Here is a 25,194-nt window from a genome sequence, read left to right on the forward strand (position 1 = left end):
GAAAAAGATAATATCCTTGGCAACTGAGTAGATGATGAATTAGAGAGGAGAGATATTTGAAGCCAGAATATGTGTTAGAAGCCTTCTAACAATAGTTCAGGAGAGAGATAATGTAGGTCTGAATCACATACATATATATGTCTTTATGACTAGAGAGGAGATGGCATATATACAATATATTCTAGGTAAGTAGAAATGAAATTTGATAGTGAATTGGATATGTGAGATCAGTAGAGTGAGGACTTATGAATGACACTAAAGTTGTGACCCTGAGTGACTGGGAGAATGGTTGTTGATACAAATTACTGCTGAATATAAGCCACAGCTATAGAGGGGAAACAACAATAACAAAAATAAAACACAATCCACAATGGTATCGTCCTCACATATGGCAGAGCCATATTGGTTTAAGGACCAGTTTTTCAACCACTGTAAAATAGAATGTGATCTTTCAGAATCATGTACTCTAGTGTCAAGGCAGTGGAGTTGATATGTAGTGGTAGAAGAATCTTGGTGTAGAAAAAGTAGAGGACTGAGTTTTCTTTCCACCATTGCTTAAGTTAAAACCTTCTGAACTTCAAAAGGTCCAAAGACCTGTGATGTGTCAAGAGCTAACATCATTATCCTTAGAGCACCGTTGGCTGATTGTAGTATTTACATTATAACAGGGAGATACACCAGTGAAAACTTTAGTCATTTATTAAAGCCTAATCTAGTTGCCTAGAAAAGAATTGAATCTAAGAGCCTAGGACAGGGCTACCTCTAGGCAAGGGGAAAATTCATGACTATCTCCCAAAAAGGTGTAACTTCTAGATACAAGTCTGTGAATCTACCTTCTGGCAACATCTGCCCTCTAAGGATACTGTTTGTCTCTAAGGATACCTGTAGAATTGTGAAAGAAATATTAGTCATCTGCCCTGTTGGGACCTGCTCTGCAGATATTAATTGAAATTGGACAAGTAGTACCAGGAGAGTGCTGCATTAGATTAAGAGTACCCACGACAAAGACCAAGCCAACCTTTAAACTTCTTAGGAAAGGTGAAGACAAATGTTTGGGGACATGACTGTTTAAAAATACCAAGAAAAGATATGAGTGAATTCTGACATCTAGATGTAACCTGCACCAGATCACAACAAAACCTTGAAAAGCAGACCAAACATGACTGAGCCTCAACATAGGGCAAGCTCCAAATTTGTATAGCTCCAATCGACTAGCAGAATCTTAACCCATGAGCTCTTGGTTGGAAGTAGTGCAGAAATTATGTCAATAAAATGATTATAATTTCATGAGAGATTTCAAATATATCTCGCTCTCTGTATATATGCACAAATCTATGCTCACCACTCTCATGTGATATATACATATGTGTGTATGTGTGTATCCCAAGGAAGTCACTGAAAAAATAAAGGTTCCATATGCATAAAAATAGCTGTAGCACTTTTGTGGTAGCAAGAAGCTGGAAACAAAGTCAACCTCTCTGACTTAAGGAATGATTGAACATATGGTGGTACATGAATGTAATGAAATTGTATTGAGATATAATATATGGTGAGTGTGATGAATGTAGAGACTCATTTAGAAACTAATATGACTTGAAGCAAAGTAAAATAAACCCAGCCAAGAAACCAATTTTCACGATGACCACAACAACGTAAATTGAGAGAATCTGAAGCATAAAACAGTCAAAACCATATGTGACAAAATTATGAAGACCAAGCTTGGCTGCTAAGAACACATATTTAATGCCTATGAATCACATTTGGATATTTAATTCAATACTATTTTTCTAGCTCATGTATGTATATGTATGCACACATACACAAATATAAACATATGGATATATATACATATGTGTATATGTGTGTGTGTATGTGTGTAGATCCATTTCCCAGGTAACTTAGTTGATTTCGCTGAATTGTTTTTAATTTTTCCTAAGATTTGTTGTTGTTGTTATAAGAGATATCTCACAAGGGAAGAATTCAGGGTGAAGTATAAGTGAAGAAAAACCAAACTATATCAATAAAATACATACTAAACATATTTATAATGTTTAATAAAATATGTTTTAAGAAGTATCAAATTCATACACTTTGGAGAAATCTGAATTTTCAGGATGCGCACAATTAAGAACACAAAAGTTACTATGATATGAGCCCAAATGACATCACTAAAATAATTTTTAAGAAATGTATCTGTCTAAACCTGGAGTTGTCTTAGAAAAATCAAATGATCAGAAGCCTTCTAGTTCAACTTCTTCATTTCTTATGGTTGAAGAAACTGGGGCACAAAGAGACTAAGTAGCTGCCCCAAGGTAACAGTCTATAAATGTTGGAGGCGGTATTAAAACCCAGATTTCTTGACTTCATGATCCATTATTGATCCACTATAGCTCATTGCCTTACCAGTGTGCCTTAAAAAAACACCCCCCCCAAAAAAAAATAGCTGAAAGACCCAGACAACCATGTTTATAACAAAGATTTTTTTTTTCCTTTTTCCACCGTGGATGCATTGGCAGTCTAGTGAAGCCAATGCATCACTTCTCAGAATGATTCTTTTAAATGCATAAAATAAAATACATAATATTAAGAAGGAAACAATAGACAGATAAAAAGACAGACAGATAGACAGATATATAAAATAGTGCACATATATGCATATGTAGTCTATACATGTGTGTTTGTGTGTATCCATAAACTTGTGTGTATATGTGTGTGTTTGTATGTGTGCATATATATAAATATTTATGAACATATGTTTATGTATACAGAAACTCATAGATTTCAGGTTAAAAACCTCTGTTATAAAGAAAAATCATAGTTTAATTAAGGGTTGAAGTAGATGACCTCTAAGGTCTCTTTCCACCCAGTAATTGGATGCTTTCAAGTCTATGATTCTCTGCTCTCACTGGCATTGGCCTATGGTTGCTTATGCATTTATGCAGCCATAAATATATTCTTTAGACACTTTTAGTGGTTCCCATACTGTAACACAATTTTCATTCAGCAATCATGTCACTTAGTACTAGTCCTGTAGGGTAATGCTCTGGTTTGGCTTGGATGACATTTTTTCAGAAAGTTTCGAGAAGCTCCAAGGCTAGGTTTGAACCTATTATATTACACAATTATCAAATAAGATTTCAGAATTATTTTAATAATGTCACTAGAAGTCTCAAAATACTGCTGTTAATTTTGAACAGAAATATTTTACCATGGTCTTTCCTTTAGTTTTAATATAATTATTCTTACAGAAAACTTAGTAGAGATTACATATTAAGCTCAAGTCAATGGTCCATGAGTTGGAATTATCTACAACTTAAAGTTTATTCACATTATGTGTCTAAGCCTGGGATTTCATGGCAGTAAAATACATCACTAAACAACATGGTTATTTTTAATCAATGTTTTGTAATATGTGAGAAGGAGAAGAAAACAAATATACACAAAATAATTTCTTTAGCTTCTTATTCCCTCATCTGAGCTCATTTGGTTAAATGGAAAATGTACCAACAAGACTAGCAGCAACCTATAATTCACACAGTCTTAGAATTTTTATCTAGAAAAATTATTCCAAAATAGAAGCTTTAGAGTTAATGATTTTTGTTTACCTTCTTATATTTATGCCTGAAATCATTGAATCTCAAAGGTACTATATCTAATGAGCTTGGGAAAAAAATTCAATCCCAAATCAACTCTGGCAAGTGACTACGCAGACTTATTTTGGAAATCACCAAGGATGGGGAGTACAGAGTCTCTTGAATCATCCATTCTTCTGTCAAGTGCTTTCAATTTATTGTGTTTTTTTTTTCTTATATCAAATCTTAATTTATTTCTTTGAAACTTGTGCCCATTATTCCTAGTCCTGTCCTTTGGGTCAAGTAAACCAAGAGAGACAATGTGGCATAGTGGAAAGGATGGTGTTAGGAGACAGGGAATTAGAGTTTAGGCAAATCACTTTTCTGTCTTGTCCCCAGTTTCAGATTTCTTCTCAATATAATGGAAGTGTGGTACTAAATGGGCTTGCAGCACATTTCCAGTTACAAATCTCTGATCCTAAGTCTAATATCTCCTCTTTGTAGTAGTCCTCCTGGATTCAACTTAACTTTCCAATTTTCTCTCCCTCTGCCTAAAACATGATCCCTTAATGACAGGCTAGAGAGACTCACCTCAAGCTTATGACACTCCCTCAAAGACATCATGTTTGTGTGGTAATTTCATCCTTTATCTTTGAAAATGGGTTGGACATGTCTTGGAATCCTCCCCAAATGCCCCACCAACACTCTACCTGTCAATTTCCTTTTCATTTTCATTTCTATTTCAAGATTTTCTTTCTCATAGAGCTTCCAGTAATTCCTGTTGTTTCAATCAACTTGATCTAGGGGCTCATCTCAGTTCTTCCAGAATTTACTGCCTATAAATCACACTTGGACATTTAATTCTATACTATATTTTAGCCACTCAGTTTGTATACATACCATGCTCTGAAAGATGTAAGAACTCTAATGAGATAAATGAGTAACCATGATTCCAGATAAAGAATATTATCTGCCTCAAGAAAAAGAGATGACAGACTAATAAGAAATGCATTTTTGGACATAACCAAAGAGAGGATTTGTCTTCCTTGACTATCTGTGAAAATAAAGACTCTTTTTTTTCTGTCTTTTTAAAAATATATGGAGCTGGTGGTAGGGAGAAAGTAGGTTTTATTTTTGTATGCATATACACACACATAATTACATATATGTATATGTATATAAATATATGTGCATCTATAAATAGACACAGCTATGCCTATCTATCTATCCATCTACCTATCTATCTATGTATGTTATATAGTTGTATACATGTATATCCTTGTTCCCTTCTAATGGTCACAAAGAGGGCATATTCTAATTGTCATTTTATTTATGAGGAAACTGAGGTTCAAAGAGAATAAATGACCTGCTCATAGGCATATAATCATATAGCTATTAAGTTGCAGAAGTGGGATTGAATCTTGTACATATTTATAAATGACATATTATATAAAACTTAAGATCTTATCCACTATTTCACCCCCTCAGAGCAAGGTTCTCTTCCCCACGTGACACTGGCATCTAACAGAGCCAGCATTTCACTCATTAAATGAATATGTACCAAGCACCTACTATATGACAGATGCTGTGCTAAGTACTGGGCTTACAAAGAGAGAAAAAAGTCAATCCCTGCCCTCCAATAACTTACTGTCTAAGAGAGAAGAAAACAACCAAATATGGACAAATAAACTATATAGAGGATAAATAAGAAATAATTAAAGGGAGGATATGCATTATAAGTAAGAAGGGTGAAAAAGACCACATGTTAGTGAACGGACTAGTACATTACAGGGGGTAAGGTTTGCGAAGAGTGGAAAGGTGGAATGGATTTGGTTTATAGAGGATTTAAATGCCCAACCGAGTATTTTTCATTTGTTCCTGGAGGCAACAAGGAGTCTTTGGAGTTTATTGAAAGGGGTAGGATGATACAAACAGATGTGGATTTTAGGAACATCACTTTGGTGTCTGAATACAGGATGGACCTTAGTCAGGAGAGACAAAATAGGTAGACTGCTCTAGCAGTTACTCTAACAGGACAGGACCAGCAACAGGTTGGGGTGGTGTCAGAGTAGAAAAAAGAATATATTCGAGAGATATTGCTTAATATCAGTATGTCTCTACTGAAACATTGTAACTCAGAGGTTTTTGAGACTGATGATTTAATAATCAGAGGTTCTTTTTTTTATATGGCTATTCTGTTTTGAAATCAGTGATGGCTACAGAAATGTGTGGTGGGGATCTTTTACACATGCAATTTTCATCTGTTCTTTGCAACTGGCAAGAGCAGTGTGACTTTTGCTCTCTCTCTCTCTCTCTCTCTCTCTCTCTCTCTCTCTCTCTCTCTCTCTCTCTCTCTCTTTCTCTCTCTCTCTGCCTCTGTTTCTCTCTGTGTCTCTCTTTCTGTTTTAAGTATGAACCATCTTCAAAGCTTATCCTTAGAAATTAAAGGAATGATTTTTTTTAAATGGTCCTTGGGGTTTTAAGAGTGACATTTGAGCTCATAATACAATTAGTTAGATCTGCTGTTTTTTCTCATCCCTTAGGGATTAGGCAGCAAATTTAGACAGCCTTGCCAATCTTTGGGCCAGCAAGTAAAGCAGAGGTCCCAGATCTCCAGAAAGGCTAGGAAACTGCCATTAGCCAGCCTTTCCCTGAGCATGCTGATTCCAATTTGTGTGAGCCTGCAAGCATCACATAAGCAGATCACAGTGTCATGACTCCTGGAGACTCAAAAAAAAAAAAAAAGGCTATCCCTGCCTGGCTTGGTTGATGCTGAGTTTCTGAGTAATCAAAAGATGGGAGGGGGTGTCTGGATGCAGTCCCAGAATAAATGACATTCCAGGCCTTTCATTTGTGACTGGCAGTGAGACAAACTGACTTCAAGGAGACAGCAAAATGAGCCAATGCTGGGTGGTCAGCCACAGTGTTTGCGCGATTTCTTTCTTTAACTATGAAATGAAGTTGGATAAACTCCATAAAGCATCAGAGATATCTTTCTGCTGACTGATTGCCCAAGAAACACACACTCTCATGGTGTCTCTCCTTTCAGTCTTTCCCCACCCTTCCCCCAATCCATTCTCCACTCAGCTGACTCACTGATATGTTTGATCACATCAACGCACTAGCTAAGGAATTTCTAATGACTTCCTATTGCCTCTGGAATAAAATATGAAGTCCTCTGTTTGGCATTCAAAATACTTCACAATCTGGTTCTGACCTACCTCTCCAGGACGATTCCATATTGCTTAATGTTACCTATGCATTTAGTTCATATGCAGACTCTATGTTCTAGCCAAGTTGGTCTGCTTATACTCTTTTTTACAAGCTATTTCATCTTCTGCTTTCCTGCCTTTGGACTTATGGGTCATAACAGAGCACAATGGGTGAGAAAGGAGAATGGGAATCAAGAAAAAATAAAGGCCACTCCAGAGACTTAATAGATGGGTGACTATTGCTCCACATCTTCAATATCCCCTTAGATTCTTCCCACTGAGCTGATTGTCATTCCTCCCACAAGACCTTTCATCTTGTGACTATGGACAATTTATCTGGCTGTCTGCCATGTCTGGAATGCTTTCCTTCCTCATGTCCATTTCCTGACTTCCCTGGCTTCCTTCAAGTTCCAACTGCAATCCCATCTTCTACAAGAAACCTTTCCCAACACTCCCTATTGTAAATGTCTTCCCTCTGTTAATCATCTCCAGTCTGTCTTGTATATGGATTGTATATATGTACATAATTGCTTGATTGTTGTCTTCAAATTACATTGTAAGTTTCTCCAGGGCAGGGAATTTTATCTTTCTTTGTATCCTCATCACATAACATAGTGCCTGGAACACAGTAGGCAATTAAATGCCTGGGGACTGAAAGAAATTCTTATTAATAACCAATGATTGGGGGAGATTCATATTTCCCCTTTTATCTTTTGTCCTTATTTCCACACCTCACTCTCTGAATATTGAGCTAAACTCTTCTATCCAGACTCCACCGAGGTGGGGCAGCTATTAATGTTCTTCTGATGTTTGGGTGGGGACAAACTCTTTGAATAGATTTCCTAATACTAGGGCTTACTGGGGCTAAGAAGCAAATGATGCAATCAAAATTCGAGTACATCCACTCATTGTAATATTCATCCTCTCATTATTTGTTAACCAGTCAGAGTTGATTGTCACCCTGGAGAATACACCTCTTCCAAAAGGACATGTAACCTTGAGCCCCACCATAATTGTCTTTCGTCTAAAAGAGAGACATCTGACTATCTGTTTATTAAAATGTCAGCATTATTAATAAAACAATTAAATTTCCCAGAAATTCTATTTCTTGAAACTTTTCAAATGCCACTGACTGACCATGATCAAATCACATGACCTCTCTGTGCCTCGGTGTTTTCTTTTGTAAATAATAGTGTTGAAAATTGGTGACCTTATTGTCCTGATTGTTATTTGACCGTAACAAGCCACATAGATGTTCTCAATTCTATTTCCCTGATTTGTGAAATGAGGAAAAATAACACCCCTTATAATAGTAATTTTTCATTGTTGTTGAGAAATATCTTCAACACTTACAAAGTGCTTTGCAATATTAAAGGTGCTATTTGGTTATCAATCATTACTTTGCCATTGACTATTGATTAAGTTATCCAAAAGTGAGAGGATAAATGGCCTCTTAGAGATGTGATGAAGAAAACTTGTCAAGTTCATGAATTCCAAGATTCAGTGTTTAAGTGAAGTTACTAGACAATGGGGATATTTGAAAAAGCAATTCAATTAAACAAAATTTATCAATTTCTTTCTAGGCACTGTGCTAAGCACTTAGATTTCCCACCTTTTACCTTCACTGGTTGCATAACCCTGGGTAAATCACTTAATCTAGGTAACCCATTGAAGATATAAGTTCAAAAGAAGGTATTCATCAGCATTGGTAGAGGAAGCCAACTTATCTAGGAATTCCCAAAGCCAGTGAAATCGCAGATTAAATTGGTATGCAATGCAAAGTTATCATATAGAGAAAGTAGCAAGCTATTAAATATAAGGCTTATGATATATCAAGAAATGTTAAATTTTCTTTTTTTAATTAAATTATTTTATTTATTTTTGGTCTTTGACAATCACTTCCATATATCTTAGATTTTTTTCCCTTCCTCCCCCTCATTTTACCCTCCTTCCCCAATCCCTCCTTGAGACATCATACAATCTTATATTGGTTCTAAATCTACTTTCCTATTAAATACACATTGCATAGAAGAATTAAAATGAGTGGGAGAAACCACAAAATAAAACAAACATAATACAAAAGAAAATTGTCTGTTTCTATCTGTGATCCAATTCCATAGTTCTTTCTCTGGATGAGGAAGGCATTTTTGTCTCAAGAGTCCATTGGAAATTTTTAAAGTCCATGCATTTCAATGATGTACTTAGTCTACCAGAAAAAATTCTTCACACTCTGTGGTTGTTGCTGTGTACAAAGTTCTCCTGGTTCTTCTCCTTTCACTCAGCATCAATTCATGTAAGTCTTTCCAGTCTTCTCGGAAGTCTTTCTGCTCATAGTTTATCATAGCACAATAGTATTCCATTACATTCATATACCACCACTTGTTCAGTCATTCCCCAATTGATAGGCATTTCCTTGACTTCTAGTTTTTGATCACCACAAAGAAAGCTACTATAAATATTTTTGGTACATTTGAGATCCTTTCTCATTTCAATGATCTCTTTGGGAAAGAGTGTCCGAAGCGATATTGCTGGATCAAAGGGTAGGCACCTTTTTTTTAGCCCTTTGGGCATAGTTCCAAATTGCTCTCCAGAATGGTTGGATCAGCTCACAGCTCCATCAACAATGAATTAATCTTCCAACTCTTCCACATCTTCTCCAACATTTGTCATCTTCCTGTTTTGTCATGTTAGCCAATGTGATACGTGTGAAGTTGTATCTCAGAGTTGTTTTGATTTGCATCTCTCTAATCAAGGTGATTTAGAGAATTTTTTCATATGATTATAGATAGCTTTAATTTCTTTCTCTGAAAACTCCCTATTCATATCCTTTGACAATTTATCAATTGGAGAATGGCTTGTATTCTAGCACATTTGAGTCAGTTCTCAATGTATTTTAAAAATGAGTCCTTTATCACAGACACTAGTTGCAAAACTTCTTTCCCAGTTTTCTGCTTCCTTCCTAATCATGATTGCATTGGGTCTGTTTGTGCAAAAACCTTTCAATTTATGTAATCAAAATTATTCATTTTGCACTTCATATTGTTCTCTATCTCTTGTTTGGTCATAAATTTCTCCATTCTCCATAAATCTGACAAATACACTATTCCTTGCTCCCCTAATTTGTTTATAGTATCAATTTTTTTACTTAGATCATGTATCTATTTGGACTTTATTCTTGTGTATTATGTCAGGCTTTGATCTATGCCCAGTTTCCGCCACACTGTTATCTGGTTTTCCCAGGAATTTTGTCAAACAGTGAGTTTTTATTCCACAAACTGGGGTCTTTGGGTTTATCAAGCAGTGGATTGCTATATTAATTGATTACTGTGTCTTGAGAACTTAAACTATTCCACTTCTCTACCCCTCTCTTTCTTGGCCAGTTTCAAGTGGTTTTGATGATTGCTGCTTTATAATACAATTTGAGATCTGGTAGGGATAGGCTACCTTCCTGAGCATTTCTTTTCATTAGTTTGCTTGATATTTTGGACATTTTATTCTTCCAGATCAATTTTGCTATTATTTTTTCTAGCTCTACAAAATAATTTTCTGGTAGGTAGATTCGTATGGCACTGAATAAGTATATTAATTTAGGTAGAATTGTCATTTTTATTATATTAGCTCAGCCTATCCAGGAGGAACTGATATTTTTCCACTTACTTAGATCTGACTTTATTTGTGGAAAAAATGTTTTGTAATTTTGTTCACATAGTCCAGGGGTTTGTTTTGGCAGGTAGTGTCCCAGATACTTTATGGTATCTATGGTAGCTTAAATGGGATTTCTCCTTCCATCTCTTGTTGTTGGACTTTGTTAGCAATATATAGAAATGCAGATGATTTCTCTAGGTTTATTTTATAACCTACAACTTTGCCAAAATTGTTTATTATTTCAAGTAGTTTTTTTACTTGATTCTCTGGGATTCTCTAAGTATACCATCTTATCATCTGCAAAGAATGATACCTCAGTTTCTTTGTCAATTCTAATTCCTTCAATTTCTTTTTCTTCTCTTTTTGCTACAGTTAGCATTTCTAATACCATATTGAAAGACAGTGGTGATAATGGACATCTTTGTTTCACCCCTGTTTTTATTGGGAATGCATCTAGCTTGTCCCCATTGCATATGATGCTTGCTGATGGTTTTAGGTAGATACTGCTTATCATTTTATGAAAAGTTTCATTTATTCCTACGCTTTCCAGTGTTTTCTATAGGAATAGATGTATTTTGTCAAAGGCTTTTTTCTGCGTCTATTGAGATAATCATGTGGTTTCTGTGAAGTTTTGCTGAGGATATGATCAATAATGCTAATAGTTTTTTCTAATATTGAACCAGTCTTGCATTCCTGGTATAAATCCTGACTGGTCATAATGTATTATTCTTGTGATAAGTTGCTGTATTCTTTTTGCTAAAATTTTATTTAAAACTTTTTTATCTATATTCATTAGAGAAAACGGTCTGTAATTTTCTTTTTCTGTTTTGTCTCTTCCTGCTTTAGGTATCAGAATCATATTTGTATCATAAAATGAATTTGGAAGGACTCTTTCTTTGGGAATTTTGCCAAATAGTCTGTATAATATTGGAATTAACTGGTCCTTAAATGTTCGATTGAATTCACTTGTAAATCCATCTGGCCCTGGAGATTTTTTCCTAGGGAGTTCATTGATGGCTTGTTCAATGTCTTTTTCTGAGATGGAGTTATTTAAGTACTCAACTTCTTCTTCTGCTAATCTGGGAAATTTATATTTTTTAAAAAATAATCATTCATTCCATTTAAATTGTTGAATTTATGGGCATACAGCTAGGCAAAATACATTCTAATTATTGTTTTAATTTCCTACTCATTGGAGGTAAGTTCATGCTTTTCATTTTTGATATTGGCACTTTGATTTTCTCCTTTCCTTTGTTTTTAATAAAATTGACCTAAGATTTATCAATTTTACTGTTTTTTTCATAAAACCAACTCTTAATTTTATTTATTAGTTCAATAGTTTTATTGATTTCAATTTTTTTAATCTTGCTTTTGGTGTTCAGTATTTCTAATTTGGTATTCACTTGGGGATTTTCAATTTGCTCTTTTTCTAACTTTTTCAGCCACATGCCCAATTCACTGATCTCCTCTTTCTCTATTTTACTCATGTGGGTATTCAAAGATATAAAACTTCCTCTAAGAATTTTTTTTGCAGTATCCCATAAGATTGGTAGGTTGTCTCATTATTGTCATTCTCTTTAATGAAGTTGTTGATTCTTTCTATAATTCCTTCTTTAACCCATTCATTCTTTAGGATTAGATTATTTAGTTTCTAATTAATTTTTTGTCTCCCTTTCCTTGGCCTTTTATTACAAATATTTTTTATTGCTTTATGATTTGAGAAGGACACATTGAATATTTATGTCTTTCTGCACTGAATTGTGAGGGTTTTATTGCCTAGTACATGATCAATTTTTGTATATGTGTCATATACTGCTGAGAAAAAGTTATATTCCTTTCTATCTCCAATCAATTTTCTTGAGAGATCTAGTGTATCTACCTTATCCAGAGTATTATTCACCTCCTTAATTTCTTTCTTGTTTATTTTCAGGTTAGATTCATCAAGTTTGGAGAGAGGGAGTTTGAGGACCTCCACTAGCATGGTTTTGCTATCTATTTCTTCCTGTATCTCTCTTAACTTCTCCTCTAAGTATTTGGATGCTATACCACTTGAAACACATATATGTAGCAATGAAATTGCTTTGTTTTCTATGTTGTCTATATGTTACCTATAGTTTCCTTCCTTATCTCTTTGGATTAGATCTAATTCTGCTTTTTCTTTGTCTGAGATTAGGTTTGCTACTCCTGCTTTTTTTTACATCAGCTGAAACACAATATATTCTGCTGCAACCTTTGACCCTTACCCTGTGTGTATGCCCCAGTTTCAAATGTGTTTCCTGTAAACAACATTTTGTTGGATTATGGTTTCTAATCCATTCTGATATCTCTCTCTGTTTTATGGGAGAGTTCATCCCATTCACATTCGCAGTTATGCTACTATTTATATCTTTCCCTCCATCCCCTTTCTCCTTCTTTCCACTTTAGTTTTCCCTTCTACTGTCCCCTCCACAACAGAGTTTCAATTTTTGACCACTGCCTCTCTCAGTCTTCCCTCCCTTCCTTCAGGCCCCCTCCCTTTTAATCCCCCTTTCCCTTACTACTTCTTCCCTCCCTTTCTTTTATTCTCCCTTCCCTTTTCTTTCTCCCTTTCCCCTCCTACTGCCTATAGAGCTAGTTGTATTTCCATACTTAACTGGGTGTTGTTCCCTCCTTGAACCTAATCAGATGAGAGTAGTTCTCAAACAATACTCATCTCGCTCCCCTCTTTCCCTCTACTGTAATATATTTTTATGCCTATCCCTGTGATATAATTTATTTTTTTGCCTCCTTTTCACATCTCCCATTACACTCCCTTCATAACCTTAAATCACATTTGCTATCATCACATCATTTAATGTATATCCACTCCCTCTTTGTGTATCCCATACACACACACACACACACACACACACACACACAATTCTCAAGATGACTAAGTATCATCTTCCCTTATAAGGATGTAAAGAGTTTGCTGATATTGAGTAAGTAGTTTTTCCCCCCTGTTTACCTTTTTATGCCTCTCTTGAAACCTATTTGAAGAACAAATTTTCTATTGAGTTCTGACCTTTTTGTGAGGAGGGTCTGGGAATCCCTTATTTCACTGAATGTCCATCTCCTTGCCTGAAATATTATGCTCAACTTTGCTGCATAATCAATCCTTGGTTGTAGTCCCAGTTCCTTTGCCTTGCAGAATATCTTATTCCAATTCCTTTGATCTTTTAATGTAGAAGCTGCAAGATTCCGTGTGATCCTGACTGCAGCTCCTCAATATTTAAATTGTTTCTTTCTGACCACCTGCAGTATTTTCTCCTTCACTTGTTAGTTCTGGAATTTGGCAATGATATTCCTTGGTGTTTTTAATTGTGGATCCATTTCAGGAGGTGAATGGTAGATTCTTTTGATGACTATTTTGCCCTCTGGATCTAGGGATTCTGGGCAATTTTCCTTGATAATGTCTTGGATGATATTGTCCAAGCTCTTTTTTTCATCATGGCTTTCTGGTAGACCAATAATCCTTAGATTTTTCTCTCCTGGGTCTATTTTCCAGGTCAGTTGTTTTTTTCCAATTAGATATTTTACATTTTCTTCTCTCCTTTCATTCTTTAGATTCTGTTTGACTGATTCTTGATATCTAATACATTCATTAGCTTCTACTTGCCCCATTCTAATTTTTATCTCCTTTTCCATCTGTTCAATTATTCCTTTTAAGGAGTTATTTTCTCCAGTTAGGTTTTGTACTTACTTTTCCATTTGTACAATTGTCCTTTTAAATTCTTCTGTTATTTCTTTTTCCATATTTTAAAAGTCACTGGTCAGTTTTTCTTCTATTTCTCTAATTTAGCTTTTAAAATCCTTCCTGAGCTCTTCCAAGAAGACTTTTTATGCTTCAGAATACTTCATATTCCCTTCTGAAGTTTCTGATGAGAGTACAGTCTCAATGCTGTTTCTAGTATTTGTGTTTTGGTCCTTGTCCCCATAGAATGATTCTATGGTCTTTTCTTTTCTACTTTGCTTCTTACTCATGATAATTACCCTTTTCCTGACTCTGAAAGTTGATCCCCCTGGGGCACAAGTGGCTCTGTCCCATAGTTCTTGTGCCTAAAACTTGAGGCTTTGTGTGTTCTGGCCTCTGGTTCTTTCAGCTATAGACTAAAATGCTGCAGTTTACCTGGTGCTGAGGTGACTGGTGTTGGAAAGCAGAGACCAGGTGAGATCTTTTAGTTTTTTCCTATAGTTACTCAGGAGCTAGCTCAGTAAGTTGGGGGGAGAGATGGTCTGGCCAAGGGAGGTCTCCTGAGCTAGAGCATAGGCAAGCTCAATAGTCGGTGATCCCTTATGTGGAATGCTAAACCACACCTGTGGTCCTGATGTTGGTGATTGCAGGCTTCAACCCCCTGGGACTCAGGATCTTCTCCAAGTTTGCTGAGGTGGGGCTGTCAGGAACAGCTCTGGACCTGCACTGGTCCTCTTCAGCCACAGCAAGAGGGATCCTCCTTAGTGATTTTCCTAGCCTCATGGACTAAGAGACTGTTTACGCCTTCTGCTGCTCCCACTGTTCCAGGATTTTTCCCAGGGGGATATTCTCTGCTCTTGTCAAGGTCAATAATGGGAGGGAGATAGCAATTAGTGATCACTCCACTATCTTGGCTTCTGAGACCCAAAATCCCACGCATAAATTTTCAAACACAGGGAAATAGGTCAGTGGTGTAGATATCAGGAGAAATAAGGAAATCAGAAAGAACGGTATGTTTGGGCAAAGGGCAGAAATTCAAGCCAATTCAATTAAAATTCATTTATTAAGCACATAAGGTCACCTGGCAGGATAAGATACCAGACAATGAGTTCCTTTCTCAAACTGAACTGCCAAGCACTCAAACTCTACTTCAGGGAGTGTGGCTAGTCATGTTGCTCAAATGCAAAATGTGTGCTTGCTAAAGAGACTATTTTATTGAGAACTCAAACAAAGCAAGTGTCCACAAGGTGATCCTAAGAAGTGATACAAGGACACTTTCAAAGTCTCTCTTATGAACTTTAGAACTGATTGCATGACTTGTACACACTGGTATAGGATCACTCATCATGGCGTGCCTACATTAGAGAAGATGATACACTCTTTGAGTAAAGCAGAATTGAAGCACCACATAAGAAACATGAGATGCACAGATTTAGAGAATCCATGCCAAATGTTCACATGGATTATTTGTGCCTAGCCTGTAGTAGAACGTTCCAAGTGCTGATTGATATGATCAGTCACAGTTGGGCACACTTGACTCTAGCATAGTGATGTCATTTTGGCCCTCTTCAAGAATAGATAGCAACCAACTGACAAATTAATTATGTTAATTCCAGGGTGAGGTTAGATGGGGCAGTGGGTAGCGTGAAGATTCTGGAGTCATGAAGACTCATTTTCCTAAGGTCAAATCCATCCCCAGACAAGTAATAGCTCTGTCTACTTGAACAAGTCATTTAACCTTATTTACCTCACTTTCCTCATCTGAAAATGAGCTGGAGAAGGAAATGGCAAACATGCCAGTATATTTGCCAAGAAAACCCCAAACAAGTTCACAGAGTCAGAAATGACTGAAAAATGACTAAAGAATAATGTTAAATCAGTGTTTGTTTCTGCAGATAACAAAACAAAACTAAAACAAAACAAAAACAATTTATTTTTAAGGATCTGGCTTTCAACTCAGGGCATTCATTGACAAAAGTAAGTATAAGAAAAGCTGGAAACTGGGGTCATAATAAATGTGTGTTGACTGATTGACTAATAACTAGAGAAATCCCTAAGTGGACTAGCATAAATCACTTTAAAGTTTGCACTGTGATTCTGGTACATCATCTCATTTTAGCATCCCAACAAAATTTTGATGAAGATACTACAGCTATGCCCACTTTGCAGAAAAGGAAACTCTGACTCTGGGGTTATATTACTGGCTAATGATAATAACCAGTTATTTTAGATATGGGGTAGTAGTTAGGAGAATATAATAAGAAAGATTTGGGAAAGGTCAGTGGGAGACATCTAAATGATGTTTTAAGGGGAAATCCATGTTTTCCATAAATGCATTGGCCATAAAAAGCCTTGAAGTCTTTTTGACCCTTAAGACTGCATCATACTCTAGGATTCTAGACTCCTATGACTGAAAATTAATTAAAACACCTTGAGGTACAAGTGTCTCAGCTTCAGATAATAGTAATGGAAGACAATCTCCACTTACCAACATAATAGAAAAATAGTTGTTCCAAAAAAAAAAAATTTGACGGGGGTCAGAGTCAAGATGGCTAAGTAGAAAGATTCACATACTCTAGCTCCTCCTCCACAGCCCATAAAATACCTGTAAAAATGATGCTAAACCAATTCTAGAGCAACGGAATCCACAAAGCAACAGAGTGAAAGAGATTTACATCCCAAGTTAGTCTGAAAGGCCAACACGGGGCATGGAGTGGATCACATCCCACAGAGCCCAGTCCAGTGTTGGTCACATGGCACTGGCAGGAACAGGACTGGAACAGGTCTTGGGAGTGGAATTCCCAGCAACAGTGCTGATTCTCAGATCTCTCAACCCACAAACAGTAAAGAGAAGTTCAAAGGTCAGTGAGAAAGCTTTTTCACCTTGATAAGAAAGGTGCAGGGTCCTTCCTTAGCCCCAGTCTCAGGTGACAATGGTGGCAGCAGCAGCATCAGCAGCACCAGCTTCCATATTTAAAGCCCTCAGCCTAAAGCCCCTGGGAGAATTGAACTGCTCATCTGGGTCTCAGCCCAGAGTGGTGGCACAGGGGTGAGGAAGAGGGCTGGCTGGCATGGCAGAGTTGGTAGAGGCTCTGGAAAGGGAATTCTAATTGCAGATCCTGGGCAGAAAATTTTTGGTAGCTCCCAGACTAGAGCATGGACCAGGAGAGGAGTAAAGACCTCTCCCTTGATTGTGCCACCTTGCAGGAACTGAGAACTTGCAGGTTCCCAGAGTATACCCTCCTCTTGATAAAAGACTCAAAAGTTAAGTAACTTGTGGGGAAAATGCCCAAAACAGGGGAAAAAAAATAAGACTATAGAAGGTTACTTTCTTGATGAACAGGTATTTTCTTCCATCCTTTCCAATGAGGAAGAATAATGCTTACCATCAAAGACCACCAAAATAAACATGCAATGGTCTCAGACCATGGAAGAGCTCAAAAAGGATTTTGAAAATCAAGTAAGAGAGGTGGAGGAAAAACTGGGAAGGGAACTGAAAGCAATGAAAGAAAATCATGAAAAGCAAGTCAACATCTGGCTAAAGAGACCCCCAAAAAATTGAAGAAAATAACATCTTTAAAAATAGGTTAACTCAATTGGAAAAAGAGGTCCAGAAAGCCAATGAGGAGAAGAATGATTTAAAAATCAGAATTAGCCAAATGGAAAAGGAGGTTCAAAAGTTTATTGAAGAAAAGAGTTCTTTAAAAATTAGAATGGAGCAGATGGGAGTTAATGATGTTATGAGAAACCAAGAAATTACAAAACAAAGCCAAAAAATGGAAGATAATGTGAAATATCACATTGGAAAAACAACTGACCTGAAAAATAGATCCAGGAGAGACAATTTAAAAATTATGGGACTACCTGAAAGCCATGATCAAAAGAAGAGCCTAGACATCATCTTTCATGAAATTATCAAGGAAAACTTCCCTGATATTCTAGAACCAGAGGGCAAAATAAATATTGAAAGAATCCACCAATCACCTCCTGAAAGAGATCCAAAAGGAGAAAGTCCTGGAAATATTGTAGTCAAATTCAAGAGTTCCCAGGACAAGGAGAAAATATTGCAAGTATCTAGAAAGAAACAATAAGAGTATTGTGGAAATACAATCATGATAACACAAGACCTAGCAGTTTCTACATTAAGGGATCGAAGGGCTTGAAATATGATATTCCAGAATTCCAGGAATCACCTACCCAGAAAAACTGAGTATAATACTTCAGGGGAAAAAATGGTCATTTAATAAAATAGTGGATTATTAAGCATTCTGGATGAAAAAACAAGCACTGAGTAGAAAATTAATCTTTCAAACACAAGAATCAAGAGAAGCATGAAAAAGTAAGCAAGAAAATGAAATCATAAGGAACTTACTAAAGTTGAACTGTTTACATTCCTGCATGGAAAGATATTTGTAACTCTTGAAACTTTTCTCAATATTTGGGTAGTTGGAGGGATTATGTACACACACACACACATACACACACACACACACACACACACACACACACACATATATATATATATATATATAGAGAGAGAGAGAGAGAGAGAGAGAGAGAGAGAGAGCACAGAGTGAATTGAATAGGAAGGGATCATATCTAAAAAAATAAAATTAAGGGGTGACAGAGGAATATATTGGGAGGAGAAAGGGAGAAATGGAATGGGGCAAATTATCTCTCATAATAAGCAAGAAAAAGCTCTTTCAACAGAGGAGAGAAGGGGGGAGGTGATAGGGGAAAATGAAGCTTATTCTCATCACATTTGGCATAAGGAGGGAATAACATGTTCACTTACACTATAGGAACACAGGAGAGAAGAGGGTAGCATGGATGTTGGAAGAGAGGGCAAATGGGAGGAGGGAGCAATTAGAAGTAAACACTTTTGGAGAGGGACAAGGTCAAGAGAGAAGAGAATAAATGAGGGGTAGGATAGGATGGAGGGAAATACAGTTAGTCTTACACAACATGACTATTATGGAAATCTTTTGCAAAACTACACATACATAGCCTATATTGAATTGCTTGTTTCCTCAGTAGGGATGGATGGGGAGGGCAGATGGAAGAGAAGTTGGAATTCAAAGTTTTAGGAACAAGTGCTGAGAATTGGTTTTGCATACAACCGGGAAATAAGAAATACAAGTAATGGGGTATAGAAATTTACCTTGCCCTACAAGACAAGAGAGAAGATGGGGCTAAGGGAAGGGGGGATGTTTGAAGGGAAGGCAGATTGGGGGAAGGGGTAATCAGAATGCAAGGCAATATGGGGTGGGGGAGGGGAAAGATGGGGAAAAAATTTGGATCTCAAAATTTTGTGGAATTGAATGTGGAATTGAATTGAATGAAACTAAAAATAAATAAGCATTTTAAAAAAATTGACATGCTTCAATTTCAACTGAATGCTATAAAAACCACTGGAAAACATTTCCTTTCATATGCTTAAAGTAGACAGATCCACAAATATGCAACAAAGAAGAGAAAAAAATGTTAAATTTGTACTGACAGTGTTTGGAGCTTAAATTAGATTTATACTGAGTTTTAAAACATAACTGGTTAAAGGTGATATTAAATACTCTTCAAACTACATGAATTTCATTGATTTATAAATTCCTGGCATGGAAATTTTCTCCATTGATGCAGATTGGTAGCTCCTTTTCAAATTCTAGCAAAAGAACAGATCTGACCATGTCACCTCACCTCATACACACCTCATAAACACACATCTACACACACACACACACACACACACACACACACACATTTAAACTCCAATGACTTCCCCATCACTTCCAGTATCAAATGTAAAATTATTTGTTTGGCATTAAAAGCTCTTCATATCCTTCCTTCCCCTTTACTGTCACCTTTTTAGACTTTTCATCTCTCCCTCTGTGATACAATGGCACTGACTTGTTTGCTGTTCATCTAACAAGAAAGTCCATTTCCAATGGCTGAGCATTCTCATTCACTGCCCCTTATGCATGGAATATTCTCTCTCCTCATCTCCATTTCCTAGCTTCCTTGTCTTTCTTGAAATCTCAACTGAAATCCTTCTTTCTTCCAAAAGAGATTTTCCTTTGCTGATCTCATATAATTCCAGGGTTTTCCTTCTGTATCCAGTTTACAACTGGATCCAGTATACAACTTAGATCTTCAAAGTTGTTTGCATATTGTGTGCCAGTCCTATTTCATTTGACTGTGAGTCCTTTGAAAGTGGAGACTGTCTTTTGCCTTTCTTTGTATCCTCAGTGCTTAACACAATACCTGACATATAGTAGTTACTTCGTAAATTTTGCAAGTTGTTTTTTGTTTGTTTTGTGTTGTTTTAATTGATAGAGTTGCTTGGGATACTGAAAGGCTAATTGATGCCCATGATTGCAATGAATAGTTGTCAAAGCTGGAACTTGATCCCAGGTCTTATGGAATAATAGACAGGGCCGTAGTGCTTTGAGAAGTCATTTAGTGTAGTTTCCACCTCCCTTGATTGTATAAATGAGAAAACTGAAGCCTCAAGGTTAAATGATTTGTCCAGGGCTGCATGAGTAGTTAATATCAGAAGCAGAGTTTTGAATGAAGTGCTTTGATTCCAGTGGAAGCAGTCTTTCCCACTCTACTGCATGACCTACAATTCAATAATCTTGACACTAAGATGAAAACTCCCTCCATCAACACAGATTGGTCTTCCCTCTTCTGTTTTGTAAAGGGGATTCATGGTCTCCTAGACCTATAAAAAGTGATGCCAGTCTCCCTGGGACCAAGGTTCATAAATTCACCAACAGAAACTTCACAATCACCATGCAAGGAGAAAAGGAACTCAATCAGCAGGTGTTGCATTGGGCAGTTACTTAGAGCAGATCCAACGGATTAGGGCTATCTCACTCAGCAGTGGTAAGAATGAATAAATCATATGCCAACCATCCCTGAGAGCAGATCCAGATCACTGGCAAGGAGAAGTGTTCTACATTGATTGTAATATTGAGTGCTCCGTGCGCACTTCTGGATGGGAGAAGTAGTTTGGGCTGAGCTGCTGATTTCAAGTTCCACAGCTGTTCTGCAGGGCATTACACCTGGCATCAGCTGTGATAGATATAAATCACTATCCAATCAGAAACACTGAGAGGTGATCACCAACAGACTGCGAGAAGAAGAAGCAGAATCACACGCTTCTTGGGACCATGTAACTTAAGAGTAAATTAGCCAAGAATTCACAGCAGTCCCAAAGGAAAACATTGTGTAATGGCCCAGGGAATGACTTCATGTCTATTATGTTCCAAGTAGGAGTTCTGATTCTGGTCTCAGGACACCCACATATTCATGTGTTACTGAGGACCTTATTTATGCTCCTAAAGTGCCTGAGGACCCACAGAGCCTTGGTTTATGTGAATTGTGTCATTTACTACTTACTTCATTGGAAATGAAGGAAGAATAAGTATTTTACAAAGTAAATTTCTGAATTTATTTTAAAATATCCATAATAGTCCCATTGCATACTAATATAAATAATCATTTCCATGAAAATTACTATATATTTCCAAACAAAAGTAAATGGAGAAGAGTGGAATTATTTTACATATCTTTTTTTTATTATATTCCAATCTCTCTGATGTCTAACTTAATAGAAGGCAACTAGATTCTTATACTGTCTGCATTCACTCTATTGCAATATGTTGCTTTGGCTGAAGCACATCAAGAAAATTTGACCTTACGTGGACATTTCAAAACAAAAATGAAGAGTATTTCAAAAAGCAAGTGATATTTTAATATAATTATTAAGACATTTTTTGACATTAAGGACTCTTTGGAAGAGTTATAGGGAACCTCAGAGGTCTATAAAACAAGCTTTGACAACTGATGTTCTAGAGTATGAAAAAAGACATTATTACATTTTACAAATTTACATTTTACATTTTACAAATGTTTCTGATAAAGGACACATTTCTCAAATGTATAATGATCTGAGCCAAATTTATAAGAATACAAGACATTTCACAATTAATAAATGGTTAGAGGACATGAACAGGTACTTTTCAGATGAATAAATCAAAACAATCTATTGTCACATGAAAAAATACCCCAAATCACTATTGATTAGAGAAATGCAAATTAAAATAACACTAAACTACCACCTTAGACTTATAGGATTGGCTAATATGACAGAAAAGGAAAATGATAAATGTTGAAAAGGATGTGGAAAAATTGGGATACTAATGCACCTTTGGTAGAGTTGAGAATTTATCCAAACATTCTGGAGAACAATTTGGATTATGCCCAAAGAGCAATAAAACTGTGTGTGCCTTTGACCCAGCACTATTACTCCTATGTTTATATCCCAAAGAGATAAAAAGGGAGAAGAACTTTCACATATAAAATTATTTATAGCTTTTGAAATTGAGGCAATGCCAAATAATTGGGAAATGGATGAAGAAGCTGTGTTATATGAATGTAATGGCATACTATTCTTCTGTAGGAAATGACAAATAGAGTACTTTCAGAAAAGTCTGTAAAGATTTACATGAACTGATGAAAAGTGAACATGACCAGAAAATTGTAAAAATAATAGCAATATTGTATAATAATCTACTGTGAATGACAGTTCTTCTCAGGAATACAAGGATCCAAGACAATCCCTCCAAACTTATCATGAAAAATGCTGTCCATCGCCAGAGAAATAACTGATCAGGTCCAAATGTAGAACACAGCAGCGATTGTTCAGTTTATTTTTGTATCCTCATTTTCTTTCACAACATGAATGTTTTATGTTTTCCATGAATGCAAATGTATAAGCTATATCAAATTGCTTATCATCTCAGGGAGAGGGAAGGAGAGAGAGGAAGGGGGTAATTTAAAACACAATCTTACAAAATAATTATTAAAATTGTTTTTACATGTAATTAGGGAAAATAAAATATTTTTTAAAAAAATCTACCTACAGTCTAAGCTTGGAGAAGCAATGTTCTTGAGTTGAAAAGAGAATGATCTTTTTTCAAATTTAAAAATGTGAAATATATACACAACTACATGTGTATAGATACATATAAGCATAGATACATACCTATATGCAAATATATGTATGTAGGTGTGTGTGTATCACGATACCATAGCTTTGTTGCTGTTTGTTTTCATAAAATTATAAGGCCAAGAAAAGGTTGCCACAATTAGCATCATTTTACTTTAGATTTGAAAGGGTTGGTAGTGGCCATGAAATGCAATGTACTCTGTACAGAAATTTCCACCATATTCTCACTAAGTAGTCATTCAGCCTCAGCTTCAATCCCTATAAGGAGGGAAAAAGCCATTGCTCATTCCTCTTTTGCAGAATTATCATTAGGAGTCTCCCCCTCCCTAAATACCAAGCCTGAATTTCTTCCCAACTCCTCCCCTCCCCCACCCCCACCCCACTGTTGCTAGTTATATCTTCTGGAGCCAAGAAAAACAATTGGAATTCCTCTTACATGTGCCAGTCCTTCAAATATTTGAACACATCTGTCATGCCCCCCTCCCCAGCTCCAAGTCATTTCTTCTTCAGGCCAAGTATTGGTGTCAAGAGGTTTCAGAAGGTATTAATCAGATACAAGTCAAACTCATTAGCTATGGCCCATCAGTAGGAGAGTTGTATTGGGAAAGACACAGCAGGATTTGATATGCTTAATGTATTTTAGAGTGATCTCAATCAAAGAGATTAAAATGAAAAACAAAAAGAAAGAAAAATGAAGAGACAGTTGTTTGTCTTTTTTAATAGAGGTCCCTTTTCCATACTTGGATATGTTGGTCATGCTTTAGCACATCTCAGAGCTCGTTGTTACTGGGAATTCCTTCTAAATGTACAGATTGCAGAATGTTGTGTCTTTTCATGTGCCACTCTTGTTCTTGCTCTTGTGGGTGCCTATTCAATGTGCTAGGGACATTCCTTTAAACCTCTTGACTTTATAGAAGATGTATCACTTTCTACTTTGCAACCCTAAGGACCATGGAACCTTCCCTTCTGACTTGTAGGTGAAACCTCCCTTATGGGTTGTCTCCCTGTGAGAATGTGAGTTCCATGAAAGCAGCTACTATATCTTCTTATTGTGTTTAGCACAGTGCTTTGTATAGAATAAATGCTTAATACTTTCACTCATTCATTCTGTACATACTAATGAGGCATGCCAGCTGGGATGCCCCATTAATCATCCTTTGTGCTCACTAACTTAATAGCCAACCACTCTCCTTTCTGGCACATTAAATTCCTCCCCTTCTCCCCCAGCACAACAATTGTTGATGCCATTTGGGAAGAAAACGTTGTGAACATCGATTGCATAAGACACTTCCTTCATCACCAACTTTGTACAAAGGAACAGATTGCAATTCTTGACTTACTAGCCAGTAGGGACCCCAGATGCTATGTAACCTGACCTATTCATTTTAGAAAGGAGGGAACTGAGACCAGGGAGGTTATGCTTCACACAGGTGGTAAGCATCAGAGGCAAGAAACATCAAGTTCCCCCCTCTTCAGAACTGGGGCTCTTTCCACAAGACCACATTTCCTCACTTAGAGTAGGTTTCATCCAGGGGTGGGGAGAACGTGACCTTGAGGCCAAATGTGGACCTCTAGGTCCTTGCTTCTGGTCTTTTGACTGAGTCCAACTTTTACAAAACAAATCCTTTCATTAAGCTGATTTGTTCTGCTAAGTTTGGATGCAGTCAAAGGTCTGTACTTGAGGATCTAGAGGGTCGCATGTGGCATCCAGGCCACTGGTTCCCCACCCCTGAGTCTATACAAATAAAATGGTCTTAGAGATCAGCTATAAGAACAGCTAAGGCACTATCAATTACAACGTGAAGAGCAGGCTTTTATCTGTTGGCTGAGCCATCAACCCACTGAAATCAATAAGAATCCAAGCTTTCAAGTTTTTGCTATTTTTTTTCCCTCACTGTGAATCTGAGTATTTCTTCTATTTCTCTTTCTGTTAAATTAAAAACAAAAAAAAAATGTGTTCTGAAAGCTGAATGAGATTTACAGGAGGGAAACCACAGGGCAGGAGAATCTATCAAAAGCTGATTTCTTGTACTTTTCTCATTG

Source organism: Notamacropus eugenii, chromosome 1 (genome assembly GCF_028372415.1).
Source record: "Notamacropus eugenii isolate mMacEug1 chromosome 1, mMacEug1.pri_v2, whole genome shotgun sequence".
Taxonomy (NCBI): Eukaryota; Metazoa; Chordata; class Mammalia; order Diprotodontia; family Macropodidae; genus Notamacropus; species Notamacropus eugenii.